Genomic DNA, 27,824 nt, shown 5'->3' on the forward strand with positions numbered 1-27,824 from the left:
TGGCCAGGCATGCTGTGGAGGCAGTCGGAACAGAAATCTATCACTCACTGAACGTGCAGATGGTGTGTGTGATGCCCACCACCTCATCACCCACTGCTGTGCCAGATTTCCCGGTTCAACCCATGACTCCATGGTGCTGCGCAACTGCACACTGCCTAGGTATATGGCACGTCACAGTGGACAGCGCACCTGCCTGCTGGGTGTGTCTAACTACAAGGGCATGTGCAATGTTAAATTGGGGGTGGCAGAAAACACCATAGCCTACCTGGATGCTGGGTGATTGTAACTACAATGGCATGTGCATTGTTGAATTATGGGCATGTATAACACCGATCAGCAGTGGCTGTGCACAGTGTATGCATGAATTTATTTGTTGTTCAACTATTATGCACTTATACAATTAGTAAAACAACCTGAAAGTGCACAGATGGAAGAGAGGGTGGGTAAAGCTATGAATCAGAACAAGGATCAATAATTGCTAAAAAAGTACATCTGCTTTTCACTTAGAGTGAGGTCCTGTTTCCACCCTCCTGGCCATCTGTTTTCCTGCACATGTGGAGTTTGTGCCTGGCTGCTGTCCATTCCATTAGGTAGGTGCACTTTCTGTGCATTACTGCACCTCAAGGGGAATTATTGAACCTGAAAAATCGAAAATTGAAAAAAAAGAAGAAAAAACAAAATTTGCATTACATTGTTGGAAAGGACTGTTTTATTTGTCATTTTCATCCTGCTGCCATTTTTTGAGATTTTTAATACCTGGAGCTGCCTTGCTTTTTTGAAAGCACAAGTTTTCCCACTATTGACCGCTTATTTAACTGTTTTTTGGCCCTTCTAAGAGCGCCACCATGGTTTTGTTTGTTGTGTAGGCAGGCTGTGCTGAACCACCGCTCTGTGTGCAGCACACCCATTGGTTGCTGAGTGTTTTCTTCCATCTAACCAGGGACCGGAAGACTTTAGCCGGCCTTCTCAGCAAAGGCCCACTTCTAAGGCCTCCCTGTCCACTTCCGGAATGCTTATTGGGGTCCTCCATGCTCCTTAACCACAATGATGCTGCCACCTCACTCCATCCAGACTACCTTGACATTGTCACCTCCAGAACTATGGGTTATTTCCCTCCTTATGGACTTGCTCCTACCACCTTTGACTATCACTGTTCTGCTTGTTACTCCCATGTTGTCATCCTGATGCGCAGTGCTTCCTAAACCCTTTGCTAACATCTGAATCCCTGATTGGAAAGTCAAATCTTGCTGTTTTTGCTTTTGCTAAAGAGTCAAATCTTGCTGTTTTTGCTTTGTGCTAAAAAGTCAAATCTTGTGGTTTGTGCTTTGTGCTAGAAAGTCAAATCTTGCTGCCCATTCTCTGTATTTTGCTTGTATACTCATGCTTCTCTGTAACTTGCCAGCCCAGTGACCTCACCACTCTCTTTTGTCCCACAACTACCTGCCTTAGCCCCCCCAGTTTCTCCATCCTCTCCTCACTTCCACCCTCATGGTGCTTTCTGTTTCTCCTATCTTTTCCAACTGCTTCTCCATTGACTATCCTTCCCTTCTCACTAAGTCTGGTAGGAAGAAGTTCATAAAGGATATCTTGGCCTCTAACCCTGGTCTTCCTATTGCCGACACCTAATCTAATACTTCCTCCAGACAGCCCCTCACCGACATCCTCTTTGTCGTTCATTCGCCAGATCTATGAACTCCTCATATGATCTCTGTGCTCTGTCCTATCTCCTCCTCTCCCATTAATGGTAGCACTCACTGGAAAGTTCTCATGGCTTCCTTCGACTCCACTGAAGTCATCATTAATTTCTACCTTAATGGCACTGTGATGGTCCAAGGCCCTCAGGCCAATCTCCTCCTCTTTGATAGGCACTTCCCTTACCTCATCAATTTCCTCTCATCTCCTGCTGTCCCTTCCTCTCCCCCTTGGCTACCTTGCCCTCTCTCTCTCTTTCTCCTCCTCCTCTGCCCCTCCTAGGGCTCTTTCTCCTCCGCAGGGTGTACCTCTGATCTGTATCCCTCCACGGAAGGTCTTTAAGGCTGGCAACCTTCTTCATAGTGCCACTCTCAACTCTCACTCTGCTGTCAAACACTCCTCTGACATCTGCCACCTCCTTGAAGAACTAGACGTTGGTCTTACTGAGACATGGTTCACGGCCAGCTCTGTCACAAGCTTTGACACTCTCCTCCCTGATAGCTACAAGATCCTCTCTGCACCCAGATCATCCCGATCTGGTGGGGGGTAGCCCTGATCTTTCCTGAGTGGATTCCTGCCTTTATCATTCCCACTCAGACCTACCCCTCTTTTGAATGCCTTGTCTGTAGGCTCTCTCTCTCGCCTACCCATTCTCTTACTGTGGCTACCATCTACCAGCCTCCTGGTCCAACCACCTCATTTCTCTCAGAGAGGGCGGACCTCTCCTCCTCCCTCCTGGTCTCTACCACTCAACTCCTCCTCCTCAGTGACCTCAATATACATTTCGACTCTTCTTGTTCCTCCTCTGTACTCTTCTGTGACCTCTGCAACTCCCTCTCCCTGTCCATCCTCCCCTCTGGCCCGACTCACTCTGCAGGACACACACTCAATGTCTTGATCTCCTCTGACCTCCCCCTCTCCATCCCGCTGACCACTCCTCTCTCCTGGAGCGATCACTCCCTCCTCTCCTCTCCTCTCATCTCATCTCTCCCTCTCTTCCCCACAAGCCAAGCCTACCCCAACACTGCCGCCACCTACCTTCTCAGACATCCGGCCCATGAAGCGTGTGTCATTTGAGGCTTTTGCCGCCGCTTTCTCTCCACCCTCCACCTCTGGCTGTCTCACATCCTAACACAGCCCTGTCTCTGCTCTAGTCTTCAATTTCTCATACTCTTGATGCTCTTGCCCCTGCCATGAGGATCCGTTTGAAGTCCAAAGCAGAGTGCAATTCCTGGTATGACTCTGACCTAGCTACACTTAAACGTAAGTGTAGGACGGCTGAGAGGAAATGGAGGGCTTCTTGTTCATCCTCTGACAAACTGGCCTGCCGCCTGCTACAAAGGCAATACCGACTCTCTGTCCTCACCAAGAAGAGAGTCCACATTCAAGCTTGTGTCTCTGTGGCATCTAACAACTCGGCTGAACTCTTTAAAATCTGCAAGGAGCCGGCCAACCCTACTGCAGTCTCTACCCCTCCTGTTGCCCCCCAGGCTCTTTGCAATGCCCTTGCCTCTCACTTCATCCCAAAAACCCAGGACATCCTGTCCACCCTCTCCACCCTGACCCCTCCTCTCCCCTCTCCATCTGTGCTTGCTGACCCTCCTTAGCGACACCCCACCATCCTTCTCGTCCTTTCCCCTTTTCTCCCCTGACAAGGTCGCTAGACAAGTCCGATCTATGAAAGCCTCATCAAAACAGGTTCATCCCTGTTCCTCTAAAACCATCAAGAACCACAATCGACACCCTCGCTCCGGCCCTTGCTGATTTTTGCAACCACTCCTTTGCCTCAGGATCCTTCCCCTCCCCTCTGAAGCACTCCCTTGTGCATCCTCTTCTAAGGAAACCCACAGCTGAACCTTCTTGTCCAGCTATAACGCTTACCTGAGCTCTGCGGGGACACCTACTCCGGTCTGCTGAACCTTGGGTTTTTCTCTGTTCTCTGTTAGCGTTGTTTCTCTTTTCAAGATTCTTCACAATACTGCAACAGTAACCCTGTGTGATACACATTAATTCTCAATAATGCCTTTCATGAACAACAGAACTAAATTAGCTTTTCCCAACTGAATTTCTGGTCATCCTCTATCTCTCCAGTTATTACCTTGAGTTTTTGTTTTATGGGCTCTCCATCCTGCTAGTTCTGAAGAGTGAAGTCCTGCTGTAGAAAGTCACTGGGAAAATGGAACTACTTCCTAATTAATGATAACTAACTGAAAGGGTTCTGATGGGAATACACAGATGGAAGGAATGGCAATTCCCAGGAGGTTAACTATCCCTGAACACCCAATAACTAACTAATGGGTTACTGAAGGCTGTATTGCAGCACACAGCTAGAATAGAGATGCACTGAGCCTAGCCAAATGTGGTTGCTTAATGACACTGAGCTGAGCGCTTGGGAAAAGGAATGTGGGAAGAGAACCACCCCGTCACCATAATGCTGCTTACAACCTGTGCCCTCACAGTACTTAAAATATTCAATTAAATCCAACCGCAGCAAATGTAACAAGAAAGCAAACAACGTAATGCCGGAAACTTGCAATATCATTTAACTTTGGGCATGCGAAGGGCATTCTACCGCAGCAAGCGCAACAAAATGAAACAATGTATTGCAGACAACTAATATATCACTGTTTACAGTTTGGGCATGCAAATGGTACTTGCGGTGAGGAGGCGAGGAGCCGAGGTGCTTGGATAAGTGAAGCCGCCTGATAACGAGCGTGCAGCTTTCCGAATACTGCTGTGACATAAAATATCAAATTACGTCAGAAAACCTAGCGGAACACTCCCTAGGTGAAAACTCTAAATAGCTGAAGGAAACTATGGAAAATAACACGTAGGAAGGTTTTTATGGGCTATGACTCAGGAGAATTCAGTCCACGGTAAGCGTTCACTACAACTGTAGAAACAAACGCGAAGCGCGGAACTGCAGAGGGGAGGGGCTTAAGTAGTCAAGGAAGTGAAACCACTAGAATGCACAGCCGCTTCTTAGAATGGAAACTAAGCGGCCATGTTGGGCAAGGAGGAATTTATTGTAAACCCTTACCCAAAGCCCAAGAATGGAATGCTGCAGTCCACGAACTTCTGAAGGTCCTTTTAGGGGCATGACAAGGAACACAACCTGTGCTCATGACACCAGCTAACTATCGGCCGATTTCCATTACTCCCTTTCTGGGCAAACTCCTGGAAAAGTTGGCCATCTCTCAGTTTAACCTTCATTCCAATTCTGTTGGCTGTGTCCATGACCACCGGTCTGGCTTCAGAGCTGCCAGAAGAACGGAAACTGCTCTCCTGAACATCCGTGAAGATCTGCTCTCCAACCTTGACTCTAACATTCCCTCTGTCCTCATCTTCCACGATCGCTCTTCTGCCTTCGACACGGTCAACCATACCATCCTGCTCAACCGTCTCTATGCTAACCTGGGTATCACTGATTAGGGTCTGGCCTGGCTGACCGCTTTCCTCTCGGATCGACCCTCCCAAGTCCAACTTGGGTCCTTCCTATCATCTGTCTTCCTGTCTACCTGTGGTGTTCCCCAGGGGTCTAACCTCTCAACCTGGCTTTCAACCAATACCTGGCAACTCTCGCCCACTGCATTGCCATTTTCTGCTCAAATTTCCAGTGCTACGCTGACGATACTCAACTCATTTTCAGGCTGCCCACTGCCACCTCCTCTCCCTCTCTAATCTCCGATTGCCTAACTGCCATTCAAGATTGGTGTGCCGCCAATGATCTTTGTCTAGATGCCAGCAAGAAGGAGATTGTCCTCATCGGCACACCTTCACCATCCTTTCCCCTCGCTCTCTGGCCAGCTTCATTTGGCCTTCCTCCTACCCCCACCTGCCAAGCTAAGAACCTCCGGGTCATCTTTGACTCCACCCTTTCCTTCTCCGCCCACATCTCTGAGGACTCTAAAAAGTCAAACTTCCTACTGCACCTCCTCAGAGGTACTTTGCCATTCCTCTCCTTCCCCCAGATGCTCATGGTCTCCCAAGCTATAGTTCTCTCTAGGTTGCACTATTCTAACATCCTCTTTCTAAATCTTCCTGCCTCTACTCTCCGCCCTCTGAAACTAATCCAGAACATGACTGCAAGACTTGTCATTGGCCTCAAGTCCAGGGATCATATCTCTCCAGCTCTGAAATCTCTCCATTGGCTCCCAGCGGATGCAAGGATTAAATTCAAAACCCTCTGCATTGTCCACAAGGCTTTCTGGGGCCTGGGCCAAAATACATTCAGCTATCCCTCAGCAAATACCTCCCCTGTCTACCTCTTCGCTCCTCTACCTCCAACTCCCTCAGGGTCAGTCGTTTTTCAAAGAAACTAGCTGGGGGGTAGATCTCGGTCTTCAGCTGGGGCCTCCCTCTGGAACAGCCTCCCTGCCACTCTAAAACTTGAGAACCATCTCCGGTTCCGGAAGCACCTCAAGACCTTCCTCTTTTCTTCTGCCTTCGCTCCCCCTCTCCCCTTTTGATCTGTTCTCTCTTGGCACCGTACACCTGGACACCCTCTGTCCTCCGGACCTAGGTACATGCTCACGTTGCCACCCTCCCACACTGCCTCCGGGCCACCCCCGGCACTGGGGTCTGTACCTGTACCCATAAAGCCGCCCCCCTCCTTTTTCTTCCTGCACGTACCAGACCTACCCTGTCTGCTGCCTTAAACCTAGCACTTGCATATTGCTGACTGCACTACCACTATTAGTTGCCTTTATTATTTATTTATTATTATTTATCTGATTCTCCTTTGCTTCGCACTTTCCACTTCTCCCCCCTTCCATGCACTTTTCCCCTCCCCCTCCCCCATGCACTTGCGCATTCTCAATGTCACTGGGCCTAGTAAGAGCGTTGTTTTGTTCTCCCCTGTTCCCCTCCCTTGCCTTGCCACACTCTGAAACACTTGTGTATGAGCACAATAGAAATAAAAGATCAATATCAACAAGTAATGATAAAAAAAGATCAGGGGAGACAAACCTATTATGGCTTGTGAGTGTATTGAAAGTGCATTTGTAGAGAGGAAAATCAAGGTGCAGCACAGTAATAGTATACATGAGTGCAAAGCCTTGACAGGTGTGTCTCAATTGACGCAAATGATCCTGTGCATGCACGGACACCAATACGAAAAAACACTACATGTACCACAATGCATCACTCCAAAGTGACAAAAAGAAACACAAACACAGTCAACAAAACCCACACCACCTGATGCACGGACAATACTTATGCATCCGAAGTCCCCACCCACATACCACCATTGGCAAGCACACCAATTAGCCAGGTCCCCTGCCTGTTAGAAGTGCACAATCACATATGCTTTGGATTGTAATTTGAAATGATTTGTATTGCATATCTATGATATAATGTCAAGGACATAATAGTAATATTGCATTGCAACACAATAACACATACCTCAGTTCCATGTGGGTGAGTTGCACTGAAAGGGTCAGAGGTTATGGTGGCTGTGAATGGGCCATGTCAAAGCCACTGCACACCACGCATTATCACAATGTGCATTTCTAGTACCCAAAATAGGACATATGCTAGCTAACCTGCATTTTGCATGTGCATTATTGTATTTTTTTAGTGAACACTATAAAGCCTGTACCAACATGATATGGACAGAAGTATGACATTGTACACTTTCTGTTGCTCCTGTGCAGGTGATGCTGGTTATCCCCTGAAGCCATGTCTAATGACCCTGTGAGGCAACCACCCAACCATCATGAGCTGGCATACAACCGTGCCCATCTCTGTACTCGGTGCACAATTTAACAGACATTTGGCCTGTTAAAGGCAAGGTTCCACTGCCTGAGCAGATCGGGGGGAGCATTTACCTACAGCCCTGTAAAGGTGGGAAAGATAGTCCTGGCCTGTGCCATGTTGCACAACATATGTATCAGGTGCAGCCTCTGTAATGCTGGAAATGCATTACAGGGACAGGGCCTCCCTGTTCTTGTTCTGTAGTCCTTTTTCATGTAGGTTCTGTATTGTTTTCTGCACAGGAGTCCATGTGGGACTCCTGGCAGTGCATCTCTTCCTCTTTTTGGTTTGGTGTACAGACCCTTGGGATACCCTTATGGCACCCATGGATGGGGATACAACCCTGTACCCCTAGTGTATGTTTTTGGGCACCTGTGTGTGGCCCACAGAGCAGGGTATGGGTTGGTGGCAGCTCCATGCCGAATTTGACAGGTGCACTTAGTAGCCTCCATTTTGGGATACCCAGGCCCTGCCATTGGAATCAGCTGATTGCTGATAGGAGACAAGATGGCCTCTGTGGCCGCTTGCGTTCTATTGCCTGTTGCCTTGTTCTCCCAAAGTCCTGGGAAGCCCTGACGCTGTCCCTTCCCCCTCACTGGCTGTTGGGTGGAAGTTCCAAATATGGTATTGTGGGGAAGTCCAGGCCAGACTGGCTGGAGCCTTCACAGTGACTGTATGTTGTGGGCACACCCTTGGGGTGGGACCTGGGTGAATGGAGTGTGTGACCAATATGCACTTCTTGTTATGGGTGTCTGGTTTCTGGTATGTGGCACAAAGACTAAGACAGCCCTGCCCGAAACTGGTATGAATGCAGTGTGGAGTGCTGAATGGTTGGGTACTTGTCCCAATACACATTCCTTGTTGTGAGTGTCTGGAGGGAGGAGAATGGCCTGAATGCACTGTGAGCCTGATTAGCTGCCTGCCTGCATGAATGCCCTTCTGAGTGATTGGTTGCCCGAGTGTGACCCAGCAGTGAATGAGAGACCAAACAGTATATCTGGGGTCCTCTCACTGATGGAAATTGGTCAGAAGCTGAAGTTGATACTTGATGCTTAATCTTGAAGCCCGCTGGAAGAAGAATTGCTGCTGCTGTCCTTCGCTAATCTGAAAGCTGCATGACTGTCAATGAACTGATCCAAGAGGACCTGGCTAGGAGACCTCTTCCCGCACTACGAGGGACCATTGTGCACTAGCTGATCTTTGCCAAAGCTCCCTGGACATCAGACCCTTGAAAGGCTACCGACCGGAGAAGGGGACCGCCGCAGAATCACGAAGCGAAGCGCCCGGACATTGAAGTTCATCACCGTCGATGACTGCCACAGCCGACCAGAGCCACAGTGCTCCTTTGACTAACACATTTGAGACAAGGACTCCCTCGCTCATCACCGTCGGCCACTTTCGTCCTGCCGGAGAAAGTAAAGGTCATCGACGACCAAGGAGAATCCACCGGTGGGTTTCCCGCCACCCAAAGAGCTCAGAGACGCTGACAAAGCTACTGAAGCCAGCCATGGTCACGTCCTGTTTGCCGACGCCAGACGCCGACGACATGATGCCCTTGCTGGCCCAAAGTTCTTCACTGACTCTGTGCGGCAACAAACTATCGTCGTCGAGGGACACCGCACACCTCAGGTAGCAGGACGTTTTTGACTGATCGTCAACAAGCACCACAAGAACCGAAGCTGCTGCCTCCGACGACTGTGTTCACCTCTTTCTTCACCGAATGTCGACGACCCGTGGCTGCTGCCTTAAATGGAGGGCACTCAAGAAGGGCCCGTCGACGACTCATCGAAGAACTCTATGAAACAAGGTACTTTGGGGCAGTAGAACTTTTATAGAAGGAGATAAGACTCTATTAGACAATATATGGACTGGGCTTGTGTTATATCTTTATTTACAGGTTGCCCAGGTGGGGGATCCTCACACCGAACTGTCTACGTAAATGGGACACAGCATTCTGCCAATTGTCTAACCACCTGTTTTCCTGCTAAGTCTATGGTTGACACCTTTTGCTATATTGATTATATGCTATTTGAACTGTCTACAGTGGATGCATTTTAATGGAATCAGAGTAATAGTGGTACCACATAGAAACAGTATATATTTACCATTTTAGAATTGTCAGAGCACAAAGTGTGTTATTGTGATTGTGTACATAACGTGTACCTTATTTATATAAAGACTGTTATCACTAACATCACTCCTGAGAGCTAAGCCCTGATTGCTCATCCATTGCTACCAACAATAGAGAATCTTGGCTGGGGTGCTCTGTGCTTCGACTCTGCCATATAGAGAGCAGGAGTACAGATAACCCCCCTCCAGTCTTTACAACGTCCCACTGCCCGCTGACATGGACATGCACATACCAGAGGCAGAGGAAGATACGAGTGATGAGGAGCTGCCAATTGCACAGCGCCGTGATGGCATGGATGGAGGTGTAGCACGAGAGGAACTTATTCACCACTACTTCTGATCACCTGACTGTCATGACCCTTGCACCTGGCCCTCACTGGCAAGTCAGGCTTCCAGTTAGGGCCAGGTCAAAGGCCTTAAAACCTCATCCAAGACTCTCTTGGAGTCAGACCTGGCGCCTTTGTGCCAGGCTCATAACCATCATGAAGACCAACATTAGAATGGGACTATTTACTTGGGACTATTTAACTTGGGGGGCGTTCAGCCAACATGGAGGCACACACATAGCTCAGTTACAAGGAACTGAGCCATGCAATCTAGTCTTTTGGGTATGGCAGGCCTGGACTACTTTACCTGAGACTATTTAAACCACACCCAAACAGCAGGACATGCTTTGCGTTATTCTGCTGTGGGCAGCGTAACGCTCACCGTGTCCAGTTCTTTGATGCCAGCTTACCTGAACCCAAGTACCTTCAGAGAGAGAAAGAACACTACGAAACTTACCTGGAACAGTATCCTGTCTTCAATCCATCGCGGACTTCAGTTCCACTCACCTGATGGTACAAACTCCATCATCCAGCACCGCATGTATCCTGGAATACCATAACCTGGAAAGAGGAGAAAGAAAGACAGCATTAGTAAGCGTTTAGTCACGTTTCCTCCCAAATGAAGAAAGCCACACAATTCTTACCTGGTTAGTCATGTCTTGGTCAGTATCATTGCTGGAACATTACAGCGCTCGGCGAGGAACATCGCAACCTGCAAGGAGAGAAAAGACACAGGTTAGCAATACAAAAGGCGAAACAGCGCTGCGCATCGCGCATTACTCACCGGACAGCATCGCGCACACTGCGCTTTCGCCTACCGGCCCATGCTCATCTTCAAACTGCATGACAACACCAAAATACCTTTCCATACCTAAAAGGAAAGAAGCAAGACATTATTATTCAAACTAAGAGGAACATAAGAACTGCATATAAAGACACTAAAGCAGCAAACCTACAGAGTCGCAGCAGGCCTGGATTCCCACAGGTGGGCTTGCACCAGTGAAGTAACTTGGTCGCTTCTCGCCCCCCACATCTACGCACCCCTGCCACAAGGAGCAGGATGGAGAATCCACCTTTTACAATATTAAGGTGAGGAGAAGGCCCAAGGGGGAGGAAGGAGTTGAGGCCAAGGGAGGTGGGAAAACAAAGACAATCTGGTATTGAATCCAGCTCTCCTATATTGCAGATCCATCTTTAACCAGAGGCCTTACCAAGGGACCGGGAGAGGGTTTAAGAGTGCAAATCATCTAACCAGGGCTGGGTGGCGCCCCCGTGGATACCAGGTGAGCGTAATACTGACACACACACACGCGGCACAGGTCAGGTAGCGCACAGGGCACTGCACATTAATAGAAATCACTTACTTACACTGAGAAATCAATGTCCAGTCATGTTTTGTAAGCAACACCAATTGTAATTTGTAATATGGAAATATATACAATGGGCCTCATTACACGGTAGGCGGTAGGGATTTACCGGCACCGGTAAAATACCGGTACCTGTAAATCCCTGCCGCCTTACTACGAGGTCCCTTAGCGGGTTGGAGTTTTAACGCCTGCTTTTTGCAGGCGTTAAATACCAACCCGCTAAGGGACCTCGGAGCCAATTACAGCACCGCATAATTGCGGTGCCGTAATTAGCGCCTTCCCCATTCCCATAGAGCCCTATGGGGCAGAAATGGGAATGGGGAAGGGCAATGGTGGAAGGGGGATTTACCGCCCCTCCAACCTTGGGATGGGGCGGTAAATCCCCTTTCCGCCAAGGCGGTGCCGGTATTTTACCGGCATGAGCCATGGCGCTAATAGCACCATGGCTCACCGCCTACCGTGTAATGAGGCCCAATGTGTAACTAATTATCTCGGTATACTATCCTCCCCACTCCCCAACTATCCCTCTCCACTCCCCCTCTACATTCCCTCTCCCCACTCCCAAATTATCCCTTCCCACTCCTCCCCAACCATCCTTCCCCACTCCCCCTGCCCAACTATCCCTCCTGACTCCCCCTCCCCAATTGACTCTAGACAGCTCCTGTCATGTTGGCAATGATCATTTACTCAAGTCACAGACAGGGCACATGTGTCCATGGCCTATTTTCGTCCCCTTTTCAGGTCAGGCGTGCGGCTGGGTGCGGAGCGGGGCAGCCGCATCTGTTACCACCTGGGGCTGCTCTGCACTGAACTAGCAGCTGTTGTGCTTGTCGATGGTGCGGGGGGTGCCATGGGCGGTCGGTCCAGGAAAGCCTGGAGTAAAATGGCCATGGTCTCTGCTCTAGACAAGATAACACTGTTCCCCTCCCATACCCTCTGTACAGCGACCAAGTGCATGTGCATTACGGCATCCACTGCCTGGACGCTCTTGCGCATGAGCTGTGCCTCCTTAAGGTGCTGCTGCAGCAGGACTGTCAGGGCATCCTGGCATTGTTCTATTCTGCAGTCGTCCATCAATTTCCCTCAGACTGGCGAAGGGTGGCCGTTGTGAGCCAATTGGGCCCATGGGGCTCAATAGCATGGGCTCGTCAATGCTGTGGTCGGTGCTATCTCCCGTTTTCGCAGCACCATCGTCAGCTGGGTCCTCTACAATGCATGCATGTGCATAGCCTTGTAGCTACGGTGGTGGTGGTTGCACTGCTACATCTGGGGCTGCCGGGGTGGGTGCAGCTTGTGGGACCTGAGAGGGCTGGGCTTGTTGCACCACTGGGGCATGAGGTAGCTAGGCTTGTTGCACCACTAGGGCATGAGGTTGCAATTATCCTGTTTAGGATGTGGAGTCCTGGTTTGGGCTGATGGTGGTCCGTTGTGTTCTTCGGCATCGATGGCTGGTGCCCCTTGAGGTGCTTGGATGGGCATCCTCATTGCCAGATGATGTGGCTGAGGGAGTCGTCAGTAATGAGTGTGGATTGATGAGGCAGAGATTCATGCTTTGGCTTTTTTATGAGAATGCTGTGTGAGGGACATGGCGGGGGATATGGCATGGTGCACACATGGATACTGTGCAGTTGAATGTGAGATGTATGTACATGTTGGGTGGTGTACCGGAGATACTGTCATGGTGTACTGGCAATTGCTGGGTAGGGTGCTAGGGGTGTGGCACACACATTGTGTGATGTCGTCTTGGGGAGGGTTGTGCCATGAATGGGGTCGCCATGTGCCTGCGGCCTGTAGCACTTATAGGGATAGGTGGCAATTTGTGCTCATGGGTCGAGCTGGCTGGGACAAGGGAGTCACATGTTTCCTTGGTGTCTGACGCTTGTCATTTGTGGGTCATTTGTGGATAATGAAGGTGCTTGGCACTGACGTGACTTTGTTCCAGGGATAGCACGGCGGACGGACACCAATTTTGCTGTGGCAAGTGTATGTGTGTCTGAGTGGCAGCAGGAGCATGTTCTGTTGGCGATACAGGGTGCCTGTGCTATGTTCTATGTGTATTTGTGGTATGAGTGAGGTTTTGGGGAAAGGTGTATGTCGTGTGCACACAGGTTGCTGTCAGGAATCGATGTACCCAGATTCATAGGGGTGCACCTGTGCTTGTAGGGCCGCCACCCAGAGCCATAAGTCCAACCAAACCCTTGGTATCCCGTTCACGATTATCCAAGTCGTCAACGTTACATCCACCACGGAAAATAGCATGTTTCCTTGCCCACTGGCGGTTCCCATTCATATGACACACAGACACGTGACACGTAGGGAATAAAGACCGCCCTCCATGTCGGCTCGGGGCTTCGAATTGAAGTTGTTCCTGACTTGTGCGCGTTGGTCTGATTCTGTGTTTCATTGGGTTTTTTCGACCCTTGCTACGTGCTTTATGGATCTGCTTTGCCTGACCCCTCTGCTTTGTTCTCTGTCTGCCATACGCTGACCCTGCCTGTTTAACGGACTGACCTTGATTAACTTTAAGTCCTTGCTGCCTGCTCATTGCCAATCTCTGCCTGTTTATCGGACTCCGCTTCCTCACGATTTGGGCCCCGCCTTCAACAGAACTACACTGCACCTTGCTCATCATGTGCTGGGATCTGCCCCATGGCATCTTTTCTCAATAGAACATTAATGCACATGGACTAGAGGCGCTTGCTCTTTTGTGCAATTTTAGCCAGGCGTCCTCGTGCCGTCGGGGTATTTCTTGGTGCCTTGTTGGAACCCCAGGACTTCCGTCTTCCATCTGGACTGTATTCTGGTAAGAACTGTCCCTCCTTCTGTTGCTTAAGTACAGTTGCCCAATTTTGTGTATCTTAGTGTGGGGTTGTGTTGTTTCAGGAGCATTCCGTTCAGTTGGAAGGTACGCAGGGACACTGCATCACCGGATCCACTCCGCTGCCAGTTACCGGTCAAAGACTCCCACATATTGTGAGGTTGGTTCTATGTCTAGTCTATGTGGGGTTAACTTCTGAAAACCAAGCTGTCCTAATCGCATCTTTTTGCTTCCACAGCCGTTGTGTCGTGGGTCTTTGTCCCATCTTCCGACTACTGGATCCCTCTGCCTGTTAGATTTACACAGCAGAGGGCTACAATAGTAGGAAGAATTTGTCAGCTACATTACGTGTCTTGTGCCTCTGGCCAGAGCTCCCTCCACACTGCAAAGCAGTTCCGGCAGTGAGTCTTAACAAAATTAGAAGCCTACAAAATGGACACAGCTGATGCCCTAGACACCATGGTTCGCTTGGTCTCGGAGTTACATTCAGACATGACAGCTGCAAATGAGGCCACTCATCATCACATTGATGTCTTACAGGCATCAACGCGACCTGCCGGAATGGAGGCAGCCGCTCCTCCGGTGGTCTTGGGGCTCCGTTACCCCAACAGGACCCTGTTCCTGTACTCATGTCAGGCCGATTCCCCCTGGCAGCCCCCGAGAGGTTCCATGGGGACCCCAAGAACTTCAGAACCTTCATCAATCAGTGTCGGCTCAATTTTTTATGTCGTCCTGCCTCATTTCCAGATTCTACAACCAAGGCAGCATTTGTCTCGTCATACTTAGGCAGGACAGCCGCGACTTGGGAGAATCCTCTGCTGGAGGAGAACAGTTTCATGTTATACGACTGCGACGCCCTCATTACAGCCCTGGGCCGTGTGTTTTATACCCGCTATAAAACCCAGGCTACTGACCTAGAACTACTCGGTATGCGCCAGGGGGATACTCAGTTACTTACCTACCTAGCCTAATGGTGGCTGAGACGGGATGACCAGAGGATAAAAAGGTGACTGTTTTTTTAAAAAGGCCTCTCTGAGTCCTTAAAAGACACTCTGGCCACCGTCCCGGTGGTGCCTGCGGCTTTCACAGAACTCCTGGATTTGGTGCTCCCAAATCTACACGAGAAGGGCCGAGAGAAAGGGCAAGAGGAGACCCTTGATCCCGGCTCATTCATGCTCTGAACCATCAGGGAGCTGTGAGCCCGAACCTATGCAGGTTGGTGCAGTGTGTGGTCCTCTTGTCCCTGGTTGAAAGGGAAAACTGTAGGAAGAATAACCTCTATTTTTACTGTGGTTCCTTTGTTCACTTTATACGATCATGTCCTAAGAGACCAACAAAACAGGTGGGAAACACCAAGACTCGACATTAGAGCGGGCCCATTTGTCGAGTTCTTTTACCAAGGGCTCCAAACCTCCCAGTGGCCTGTCCCTGTTCTCGATCTCGGTGACCCTTTTGCTCCCAACAGGGAAGTCCTGGACCACCTTGGCTATTATTGACTCTGGGGCTACAGGCAACTACATTGATATATATTATGCTCATGAGTCAGGAGTTCCCACTGTTCCTAAATCCAGACCTAAGGTCGTCAATGCAGTGGATGGAACCACGCTGATTTCCGTATTGGTGACTGAAAGCACCTCAGACTTCAACATGACTACTGAGTGCGGGAACACAGAAACCATAGCATTCAATATGATTGCTGCCCGCAGTTTAAAGTGATTCTTGGTCTCCCATGGCTTTTGTGCACAACCCGGCCATAGATTGGTAAAGGCACAATGTCTGCTTCCTTTCAGATTTCTGTGAGTCACACTGTTTTAAAGAGGACAGCCGTAAATCGGTTGGTCCATGTCACCCGCTTCTCAACGCAGCTCTGGTTATAGCTTCAGTCACCACCACCGCTGTACCGGCAGAATACTAGACGTTCCTAGACGTGTTTGACAAGGGCAACATGGATCAGTTGCCTCCACACAGACCATACGACTGCCCGATCAACTTGATCCCTGGGGCACGCATGCCCAACGGACGCGTATATTCCCTCACACAAAAAGAGAATGTTGTTCTAAAAGGAGTATATCGACAAGGCTCTGCTCACAGGGTTTATACGCCCGCCTGTCTCTCGCAGCCTCGCCCTTGTTCTTTGTGTCAAAGAAAGAGGGGGACCCTAGACCCTGCATCGATTACCGGGCCTTTAACGCCGTAACCGCTCAAAACCCGTACCCTCTACGCCCGATATCCGTCTTGTTGGATCAGCTGAGAGACTCAGTCTTGTTCACCAAGCTGGATTTACGTGGGGCATACAACCTTACGAGGGTGATGAGTGGAAAACAGCATTTAAAACACGGTATGGTCTGTACGAATATTGTGTCGTGCCATTTGGGCTTTGCAACGCCCCGCCACATTTCAGAATTTCATGAACGACGTATTCTGGGATATGTTGGACCAGTATGTGGTGGTGTACTTACATGATATATTCATCTATTCATCCTCTTACCAACAACATGTAGAGCATGTGACCTCTGTCTTCCAGCATCTGCGGGAAAATCATCTGTTCGCAAAGGCAGAAAAGTGTTTTCCATGCCACTGAGGTGGAATTCCTTGGTTACGATTTAACCAACGAAGGAGTCAGAAAGAATCGATCCAAGGTCAGGGCTGACCTGGATTAGCCTAATCCTACTACTGTGAAAGTAATTTACAATAATTTCAAGGCTTTACCAATTTTTCTAGGCATTTCGTTCGCTCCTTTTCTGAGGTGGTGGCTCCAAAGACTGCCCTTACCAGTAGCAAACGGTTGTTCGTATGGTCCAACGAGGCGTAACAAGCCTTTGACTCTCTCAAGGCCGGCTTTACCATGGCACCTATACTGCAACATCCCAACCCGTCCTTGCCCTTTCAGGTAGAGGCAGACGCATCTGGCATCGCCATAGGTGCTATTCTTTCCCAACAATGCGCTGACATTGGTGTTCTCCACCCAGTTGCCTATTTTTCCCAGAAACTCACTCCGTATGAACGGAATTATACCGCTACAGATCATGAGTTACTGGCAGTATGGGACGCCTTCAAGGAATGGAGACACCTTCCTGTCCAGGTGTACATGGACCATCAGAACCTCCTAGCTATGAAGTCTGTCAGGTGGTCAACAACTCGACATGCCTGTTGGCATGAATTCTTTTCGATGTTCGATTTCACGATTTCCTATTGCCGTGGACACCTGCAGTCTAAGGCGGATGCACTCTCCCGCGTGCACGGACGCCCCCTCATGCCAAATTCGGGAGTACCCTTCTGCCTAATCAGGTTGTGTGCGGATATACCCCGCAGCCATCCCTCAGAGCCACACTACATGAATGGGTTTCAGGATGTCCCTCTGAGATCACTGATTACAACGTGGATGTGGTTTACGCTTTACCCTACATTCAGGGTCGACTTTTCCTGCCTGATGTTGGTTCTCGTCATACGCCACTACATTGGCGTCACGATTCATTGTTCTCAGCACACCCTGGCAGGAGGAAGACTCTGGATCTCATGCGCAGGTGGTGCTGGTGGCCTTCTATGCAGCGGGATGGGGCAGAGTACAACTCCTCTTGTGCCATTTGTGCCCAGTGCAAGACCAATCCAGCCAAACCTACGGGTCTTCTCCAACCGTTGCCTGTACACCATTGTCTCTGGACGATGTTGTCCATGGATTTTATCATGGAATTGCCTTTGGTACAGGAATACAACACTATTTGGGTTGTGGGTGACTTTTTCACCAAGATGGCACTCTTCATTCCCTGTCGGGGTTTTCCCACATCCACAGTCCTTGCTGATCTGTTCTTGAAGCAGGTCTTCTGCTTTTTTGGCCTCCCCTCTATCATAGTCTGCGACAGGGGTATGCAATTCACTTTCCACTTCTGCAAGGCACTTACGGCATCCTTTGGTATCGATAACTGCTACTCCAGCACATACCACCCAAAGACGGAGGGTCAGACGGAGAGGATGAATGCCACCCTATAGCAGTACCTCTGCTGTCTCACCCTCCAACACCAGAAGTCTTAGTTGTCGGTGTTAGTAGCGGTGGAATTCTCATACAACTACTCGATCGACACCTCAACCAGTTCCTCTATGCACCAACACCCTAGGGCACTGCCTCTGGACCCGCCGTTTCCCCAGAACAACCCAGCTGCTCTTGACTGTCAGGGAACTGACGGATGTCCACAGGAATGTTGAACATTGCCTGCGTCAGGCACAGGCAAGTGCCAAAACCTTTGCGGTCCTCCATCGCTCGCCAGCTCCAGATTACTGAGCGGGGATACGGGTCTGGTTGTCCGCCAAGAATCTTCGAATACCAGGTCAAGGATCCCTGTTGCCTCACTTCGTGGGCCCTTATGAGATCATCGAGGTCATCAACCCCCTGGCCATGAAACTGGCACTGCCCCCATCCTGGAGGGTGCATCCCGTGTTTGGCGTTTCTCTCCTGAAGCCTTTTCACCCTAGTACTCAACTTCCTTCTCACCCTCCTCTCGTGCCAAGGTTCGGATGAATACGAGGTGCATGCCATTCTGGATACTAGAATCCGTAGGGGTGTCCGGTATTTTCTAATTGACTGGAAAGGTTATGATCCGGAGGACCAGACTTGGGAGCCTGCTGGTAACATCCATGCTCCCTGCCTTCTTGCTCGGTTCTTTGCTTCTCGCGGGGTGGATGGCACTTTGGGGGAGGATGCCGTCAGGAATCGATGTTCCCGGATTCATAGGAGTGCGCCTGTGCTTGTAGGGCCGCCACCCAGAGCCATAACTCCAACCAAATCCTTGGTATCCCGTTCCCGATTATCCAAGTCGTCAACGTTACATCCGCCGCAGAAAAGAACATGTTTCCTTGCACACTGGCAGTTGCCTTGGTGACGGTGGAAGCCCTTCCTTGCAAGTCATCATGCCAGAAAGACGCACACGTATCCCATTCATGTGACACACAGACATGTGACACAAAGGGAATTAAGACTGCCCTCCGTGTCGGCTTGTCGCTTCCAATTGAAGTTGTTCCTGACTTTTGCGCTTTGGCTGACTGTTTTTCCTTGTGTTTTCGACCCTTGCTACGTGCTTTCTGGACATGCTTTGATGGACCCATCTGCTCTGTTCTCTGTCCACCGTACGCCGACCCTGCCCGTTTAACGGACTGCCCTTGATTAGCGGTCTGTCCTTGCTGACGTTCATTGGCAAACTCTGCCTGTTTATCAGACTCTGCTTCCTCACGATTTAGACCCTGCCTTCTCAACAGAACTACACCGCACCTTGATCATCATGTGCTGGGATCTGCCTCACAGCATCTTTTCTCTTTAGAACAGTAATGCACATGGACTAGAGACGCTTGCTGTTTTGTCTATGTTCTGTGTGGGGTTAACTTCTGAAAACCAAGCGGTCCTAATTGCATCTTTTTGCTTCCACAGCCGGCGTGTCGTGGGTCTGTGTCCCATCTTCTGACTACTAGATCCCTCTGCCTGTTAGATTTACACAGCAGAGGGCTACAATAGTAGGAGAAACATGTCAGCTACATTACGTGTCTTGTGCCTCTGGCCAGAGCTCCCTTCACACTGCAAAGCAGTTCTGGCGGTGAGTCTTAACAGTTGCAGGTCTGGGGGGGGGTCGGGCAGGGCTGTATTGGTGTTGTGCACGACGCAGTTCATATATGTTGCTGCTATAGTGGGTGCAGGGTGGACAGGGAGGTTGATGTGACATTGGGGTTTCGTGTACTCACCAGCCTCCTCAGATGTTATGGCTCTGGCCTCTTCAGCACCGACAACTTCTATTGCCTCGAGGTGCAGCGCACTGCTGTACGTCTCCTCCCAGGGCAGTAGGTGGATGGGGGATGCGCTGCTGCCACCTGTGGCCATGCCCTATCTGTGCTGGGCCAAAAGGAGGTTGTGCACCCTCAAGCGCAGGTCATCCCACCTCTTGTGGTAGTCACGCACATAGTGGGGGTTGTTCCAACTGCTGTGACTTTCTGGGCCACCTCCTCCCAGATGGTCTTCTTACGCAACTGGGCTTGCCTGCGCTGGTCAGTCGCGAAAATTTCATCAGCATGTTGGACAATGGTGTCCGACAACATGTTGAGCTCCACCTCGCTGAAGCGTGGCTTGCGCCTCCGAGTCGCACAGACTCTTGATGTCATGTTAATGTTTGTCTTTCTGTGCTCAGAATTCTTGTCTGTAGCCTGTGCTTTCAGGATTGCAATGGATTGTGTTTTAATAATGGCCGCCAGACAATTTCCTGTTCCGGCGAACACTGTATTTCTCATTCACGGTAATTGAGGCACTGTCGTTACTGGTGGTTCCGGTAGCGTGTTGCCGGAATTGGGAGTCACCGGCACTGAGGACGCCAATGTTGGCATTTTGGGGGGGTTGTTGGTATTACCGGCAGGCCGGTGCCACTGTTTCCGGACACAGTGGCACCAGAATGCTGGTAAATGGAATTTCTTACCGGCAACCTTGCAATGAGGACCAATGTCTTTATGGATAACAGGTGCTTCAAAATTGGTCATGGACCCAAATGCCTCAATGGATGACGTTGACTAATGCTGAGAAACCACTGTGCTGACGTCATTAGTGACACCACGACATAGCCACGTTAGTCACAAAGGACACTCGCAGCCATGCACAACGTTACACAAACACATGAATTCACGAAGAACATGCCTGCACAGTTCTGTAGAAAGAGGACAGATTCATATACATACTATCAAAAGCTTTTATTATTTTCCTCATTAGCAAAGTGCAGCAAAGCTAAAAGCAAGGCCACGAAAAGATGCAGAGCAAGTTTGCAGATGCTTAGGGAAAATAACCCTTTGGAACTACAGGATCACATAAGGAGCATGGCAGGACCAAACACGACTAACCTATAGAAAACATAGCACGATATAGATGTGTAGAAATCATAATGTAAGTATAACGAGAATCACATAAGGCCACAAGGCACAGGATGAGAGACAAGGGAAAGCAGAACCAGGCTGCACAGAACAGGAAGGCTAGGGCTTGCAGCCAAGGTAAGAGACAAGCGACACATTCCAAACCTAAAACAACGAGGGACCAACTGCAGAAAAATTGAATAAATCCTCATAAATTGCAGACCAGAACAGCTTGATTTTGTGGTCCTCAACCATGTGATGCGGCCGAGCTAGACAATGGTTATTCACCTGCGGTGGGAAGAGTGCTCAGCAACACAGACATGAAGTGACACATGAACTTGATAACAACGTTGAGGGCACTCTCACAGGCAAAAGTGGTACTGCTCACAGATACATTGGGAACACAGTCATTCTCATCACCTTGAAGAGGTGTACAGAGCGCTGAGAACAGAGCTGGGTCACAGGCATGGGGAGACCAGTTACAGACAATCAGCGGACAGACAACTAGGGGTGGATGGTAGGGGGCAAGGGCCAATGGTAATCCTGCAACCCTGCAACAATGTAATAGATAGTTTCTTGGGGAGGGGCAGGCCAGGCACCTGACATGGGAGGGCCAATCAACTAAGATCCATAGGGGCAATCTATATGGTAGCCACTCCGATCACCCAACCAGAAATTGGGATAGGTTTTACGGGGAAGGGACCATGTTGTGGCGTTACTTTACAACAAAAAGTCTTGACAAAGGTTTGGGAGCAGTGACTATGGGGATTTTTCTTTTTTTATTTGGTTTATAACAAACCTTTGAAAATAAAAAAAACAAAGAAAAAGTTATTACAAACTTCATTCTTTCACATATCAATATTATTAAATAACATTTGTTAAACAAGAAAAGTTCATAGAGACTTATTGTCATTTTGCTAACTTTGCTATGTTGAATTCCTATTTAAATTTTGACTTCATCAGTTGGCATTTCGTCTCTTTTAAGAAACACCACAGTTCATGGTCCTTCCGGCTCTACGAACATTTCCATAATGTCCTGTATGAAGAAGGTCAGAGCATTTGTGAATTTTCGGTCGGAATCATTGAAGCATACAAAGCACCATGTCTCAGCGTCTAAAGTGTCTCTTTCTTTTATGAAAGAACCCAAGTACTTCGTCCTTGCTTCTTGCAGAGCAGGACAAAACAAGATTAAATGCTTCAGGCTTTCATCGTGGGACTTACGACACCGACATTTCGTGTCTCTCAGTTCATTGCTGTGCCAAAATTGCATGACCTCCTTAGTTTGAAATAGATTTAAATGAAATTTCATGAATAACCATCTTCTACGTTTATCTGGGAATTTGTCCAAGTACTTCAGAATTATGTGCAAGCTTTTGTTTTTTCGCATGGGACATATTGCATAGCCTTGCACTTACCTCGCTGATTGCAAGTGGCTATCCAAACCAGTCTCCATAGCTTTAGTTTCACACTATTTGGATTAATTTGGAGGGTATGGTTGGTTGTTTCAAGTTCAGCTAATATGTCTTTACAGCGGTCAACCCATCCTGTTAAGATGGAATCTTTGGGGCAACTTTCGAGCTCTTGAAAAATTCCAAATTGGACAATAGGAGGTTCAGAGGTCATTTTCCGATACAAATTTAGGGTGTTCCAAGTTGTTCTTGCGTTCAGTGATACCAACCCCAACTCGTATCTGATGTAAGCGCTAGGCACTCCTTTCGGCAACCATAGAACCTTTGTCCAGAAAATATTTTCCAAGGTAAACCAAAGAGTGGCATTACATCCCAAAGCACATTCAGCTCTGTATATCATGGCGGGCAGAGCTTTTTGACTATAGAAATTCAAGGCTGGACGCAATGAGAATTTTCTAAATGTTTTATTCAATACGGAAGCTTGAATGCATAATTGCTTACATTTTGCTTTTACCTCTTCGGTCCAAGGTGCATCGTAAAGCTGGAACTTAACCACATGCCAAGATAGCAAGTGGTAGTTACTACCCCGATAAGTTGTTTCTCAATCCGCCATGTAAAGTTTTTTTTTCCGTGTTCCTCCTTTTTTCCTGAGGTCTTGGAGTATCAGTATTTTAGATTTATTGGAGTTGATACTTAAGCCATTAGCTTACAAGTACAATTCCATGGCATGTAGTTTGCGTTGCAGGCCTATGGGTGTCATGTCCAACAGGACTAGGTCATCTGCCTACAGTAACCAATTCATGTGCTGTCCGTTAATTTTAGGAGGAAATGAGGTAATGGCTTCAAGATCATCTCCAATGTCCTATATAAAGAGATTGAAAATAAGTGAGGCTAGTGGGCAGCTTTGCTTAACTTCACAATATGTTTTTATTGGGCTTGATAGGGATCCTTTTAGGTCCAATCTAACTTTGATGTTCGTGTTTGTGTGAAGATCTTTAATTGCTCCCAATAAACTAGGAGGGCAGTTCAATTTTTTCATTTTAGACCATAGTAATTCCCGGTCAATGCTGTCAAACGCCTGGGAAAGGTCTATGAAAGTCAGGTAGAGTGGACGTGCAGATTTTATGGTTTCCATTTTCAAGAGATTCAAAACCATAAGATAAAGGCTGCAGCCTACCCATCTGACGAATCCCGATTGTCTTACATCCAGGAGTTGGAACTTTGTGATCCAGGCATTTAGTTGTTTTTGCACCTGTGTAGAGTATATTTTGCCTAGCACGTCGAGAAGTGCAATAGGCCTATAATCGTTTGGATTTACTCTATCACCCTTCTTGAAAATGGGTACTGGTATTGCTGACTTCCATGTAAATGGTGTTGTACACTCAGTCGCTATTTTGGCAAAGTGTATTTCACAAAACTCAGCCCATTGATTTGGATTCTCCTTCAACATGAAGTTTGTTAGCCCATCGGGTGTAGGGGTTCGAGATGAGCTGATATGCTTGACGTTATCCAGGATATCTTCTCTGTCGAATTTGAGATCTCCTATCTTTAGGGAAGGCAATTCTGGGTCTTTAAATGTTCCTCATTTTGCATATAGCTTTTGAAAGTGTGTAGCCCATTGTGATTCGGTCACCCAGTTTGCTTGCATTGCCTGTTGTGAGCTGCAGGTATTATTGATGATCCTCCAAAACTCCTGTGCATTTTTGTTGGTAAAACAGGTCATCACCCTCTCTGCATCTCGTTGCTCCATGATGGCTCTATGGCATATAATCCAATTCTTATATTTTTGCTTGGATGCTTTCTTTGTTGTTAAGTAATCTTCTTTGTTAAGGGTGAGGCAGTATTGGAGTTCCTTTCTTAAGAGACGCTTTTTTTTCCCGGATCTCTAAATCAAAAACATGCTTAGTTTGAAAACCACAATGTTCAAGGCTGTGATTTTTTTCCAGGTAATGACTCAATAGGTGGATGTACTCTACTTCTTTTTTTTTATTGAGTGGTGGCTCTGTGCCAAAGTCCTCAGTGATTGTGTATATGTCCTGTTTCTTTAGTCTAAAGCAACCTATATTCGGTTCCACTCCCACTCTATGGTCCCAGTTTGATTTTAGTTCTGTCAACTCAATTGCAAACGACAATTTTAATATGCTGTGATCGCTCGACGAGTTGTTAATAACTTGTAAAGATTTTGCACTGTATCCAGCTCCTCAGACAGGAAAAAGTAATCCAATATGGACTCTTGTGTGTTACGCCTCCATGTTATTTTTGCAGGGTTGTCATTTTTAATGTTTTCATTTTGCATCTTGAGATTTCTTCTCTCCAATTCTTCGCCCCATTTGATTGTCAAGTTTTGGGACTTTTTGTGCGTGCTGTTACCGTTGTTTGTGCACAATTAAGATTGAAGTCTCCACACAGTATTATTCTTGGGTGAGGTTCATTCATGTTGATCTCATCGATCTGTAACTTCAGCCATAAATGTAGTTGTACCGGCTATTTTGTGTTGCCAGTATACATTTATTATGTGAAGTTTACATTTTGTAGGTTTTATTTTGCTTCTATATTCTAGAGTAACTGTTTATATGAAATGGCATTTATTTTTGGTGTCAATGATCCGAAGACCCGAAGATTTCTTTTCAAGGGTTAGTAAACCAGCAGATGGACGACCCATTGCTCTTTTAATTGCGGCGGGAAACGCTATTTTGAACTCATCTGTAGTAGGGCAAGTCTCAAGCCATATAATATCTAACTCCTTTGCCCAAGTCTGTGATTGTTGAAAAAGATGTGTGAAGCCCCTGGTGTTCCACAGGTCGATATTGCAATTTTCTTCTTCCTCATCTCTCAGGCGTTAGCTCGATTGTTGTCCACTTAGGGCACCAGCAAGCCAATTCCAATTATCAGTTTTCATTGTTTCATTGTTTACAGAAGTTTGAGATTCTGCTGTTTTATGGTATTTGCGTTCTCGATAAAGAGTGATCTTCATTATCTCCCCCATTTGGCCGTCATGCATCTGCTTGTTAATTCTTGGGATACTTGCGCCATTTCTTAAATTCGCACACGATTGTACTTTCACATTGTTGATTTTCATATCAAGGTATTTTGTTTTTTCTGTGTGTTTCAGCGGCCCTTGTAGACTAGTTTGTTTTGTCACAGGGTTATTGCATTGCGCTATTGGCGTTGGTATAATGTCAAATCCCACTACTCGAAGAATTGGAGCCGCATTTATGATTAGATCATAAACAATTCTAGAATCCAAGTGAAGTCTCACACAATCATTTGGTGAGTCCTTTACAAATTCTACCATTTTGATATCTGTGGACTCAATTGTTTTCAAAGCCGGGACATGATGGAGTAGTCGGAGTACATTGTACCGGTTCAGTATCGATCCATTTTTTATCGACAAAATTCTTTCTAGTACTAACTGGTGTTTTGAGAATTTCGACTTCGGAGCTTCGCTCTTACTTTGTTTTTTTTTGTTTTTTTATTTAATCTTTGATCTTATTCATCATCGCTTTGTGATTGTTAAGGGACAGATCTTGACGCCAACCACAGACCATTAAGTGGATTCAATGCTTCGGTTACAGGTTCCCTTAAAACATCATCAACCCATGCCGCTTCTACAGCTTGCATTTGGTCCTTCCAACCCTGGGACTTGTCCAAATTTGCTATTATTCTTTAACGTTTGTTGTCAAGCGTAAGGAAGAGAGGAGACAGTAGTTCCTTTGTGGCAACTCTGTTTAAGCCGGATGGTGGGATTAATTGACATGTTCTAGTTTGCGTTGGCGCCGCCCGGGTATTTTTCTCTCTGTGGTAGTTTCATTTATTAAAAGGTTCTTTAGCTTTAGTCTGTTTGTTTTGTTCTTAAAATTGCCGTTCCTTCAGTGTTCACAAAGACAGTAACTGCTTTTAAGTTTCTTAGGAACTTCCTTGAGTTATTGGATGCTCTCGTCTTTTTTTTTAAGTCTGATTTTTAGTTTTTCTAATTTGAATTGCTTTGGCATTTGATTTCTTTTCTTGGACTATGGCAAAGTTTGCTTTAGATTTATTTGCAAGACACAAGGCTTCTGCCGTCCTGCTATCAATCACTCCATCCGCATTCGCAGAGGTTTAAGTCTTTAGGGAGGAGACTTCAATTGGAATCTTCTCCACTAGCTGCAGACAAGCCGGGGTAACCGTCAGCGCTGCCACTTCCAGTTTCTCTGTTTCAACTTCTTCTTCCAAATCGATAACTACCAAATTGGGCGTTGGTTCATACATTTTTGTGTTCGTCTCTGTCTGTTCTAGCGAACAATTCAGAGGCAACATCTATGTCTTCTAATTCCATGCAATTATGTGGTGATTCAGTAAATTAGATAGTTTTGACTACAAGGTTTGGCCTCTTTAGTCGTCCATTGGGGCCGAGACGGCTGATTGTGTTTTACTAAGCTCAATGCTTATTTTGAGACTTCTGCAAGAAGCTTCTTGTCTTCGCTGCGATTTCTTTTTTGATCCACTAACACTTTGAGACTTTTGTTCCAATCGTTTATATTCTTCTCGTGTTTTTGTTTTAAAGATGTCACTTTCGCTCTCAATCTTAAGTAATTTAAAATTCATCAAGGCTGAGAGTGTTGCAAGATCTTTTAGATTGTTTACTTGTTTGTACATTTTGAGTAGCAGAGCAATTGATATAGTAAGTGACGACATCAAGCTCGGCTGGGTCTCTTGAAGCACTTCTTTGACAATGTCAGCGATCAAAACAGCCTGATTCACAGGACAAGCTTTTTCATTTGGAGGGACCCGTCAGATTTTCGGAAATTAGCGTTCAACAAATGAAGAATCAGATGTTGATTTGTTAGAGGAATCCCCTGACTTTCTTTGAGTTCTTTGTTTATGAAAGAAGTTGGCTTTCTGCAGGCAGTACTGCATGTGCATTTAGGGCTGGCAGCATTTATTTGGAAGCTTGTTTGTGGCCAATGCCTTCTTTGTTGTAAAAAGAGGATTGGGGGAGATGAGCTGGACTCAACTAGTCTTCATTTTAGAGCGCCCGCGACCCATTGAAAGGGGCCCTTAGGATTTCCCTCGCGATATGGAAACAAGGCAATAACCATACACGAAAGGATGCGCCAGACACGAGGTTCAAAATCTCAATGCTAGGATTTATTGCAAGCAAAATAGTCCCAATTGGCCAACTGTGGTCTCACGCCCCACGACGTGTATTCTCTAGACCTCAAGGGACGCAAGAGAGCGAATTACATACATCAGTTACATATATACAAAATGCATATCATACAATCAGCTATGACATGTTTAACACCCCCCTTTTATTGAGTTTCTTTGAACTCGGGATGATGGACATTTGCGATGAGTATGACAATTATGACACTTTCGATGTCTATTCTAGTAGCAATGTGCAATTTAGAAAGTGCGGAGGCATCTTCTAGTTGTTGAACAGAACACGGTGCTTCTGTTCTTGGAAGCAAGCTGCACA

General features: G+C 47.4%; 1 long non-coding RNA gene across 1 annotated transcript in view; it reads right to left on the reverse strand.

Annotated features, from left to right (window-relative positions):
* Window positions 1–415: 415 nt before the first annotated feature.
* Window positions 416–27,824, reverse strand: part of LOC138467772 (uncharacterized) — a 79,475-nt gene continuing 52,066 nt past the window's right edge. The window contains exons 2-3 of the long non-coding RNA XR_011268137.1: window positions 3,574–3,684; window positions 416–639 (exon numbers count right to left, since the gene is read on the reverse strand). This is a non-coding gene — a long non-coding RNA (uncharacterized lncRNA). The remainder of the gene's footprint in view (window positions 640–3,573; window positions 3,685–27,824) is intronic.

The sequence above is a fragment of the Ambystoma mexicanum genome, chromosome 4q, assembly GCF_040938575.1.
Source record: "Ambystoma mexicanum isolate Mex_15411 chromosome 4q, UKY_AmexF1_1, whole genome shotgun sequence".
Lineage (NCBI taxonomy): Eukaryota > Metazoa > Chordata > Amphibia > Caudata > Ambystomatidae > Ambystoma > Ambystoma mexicanum.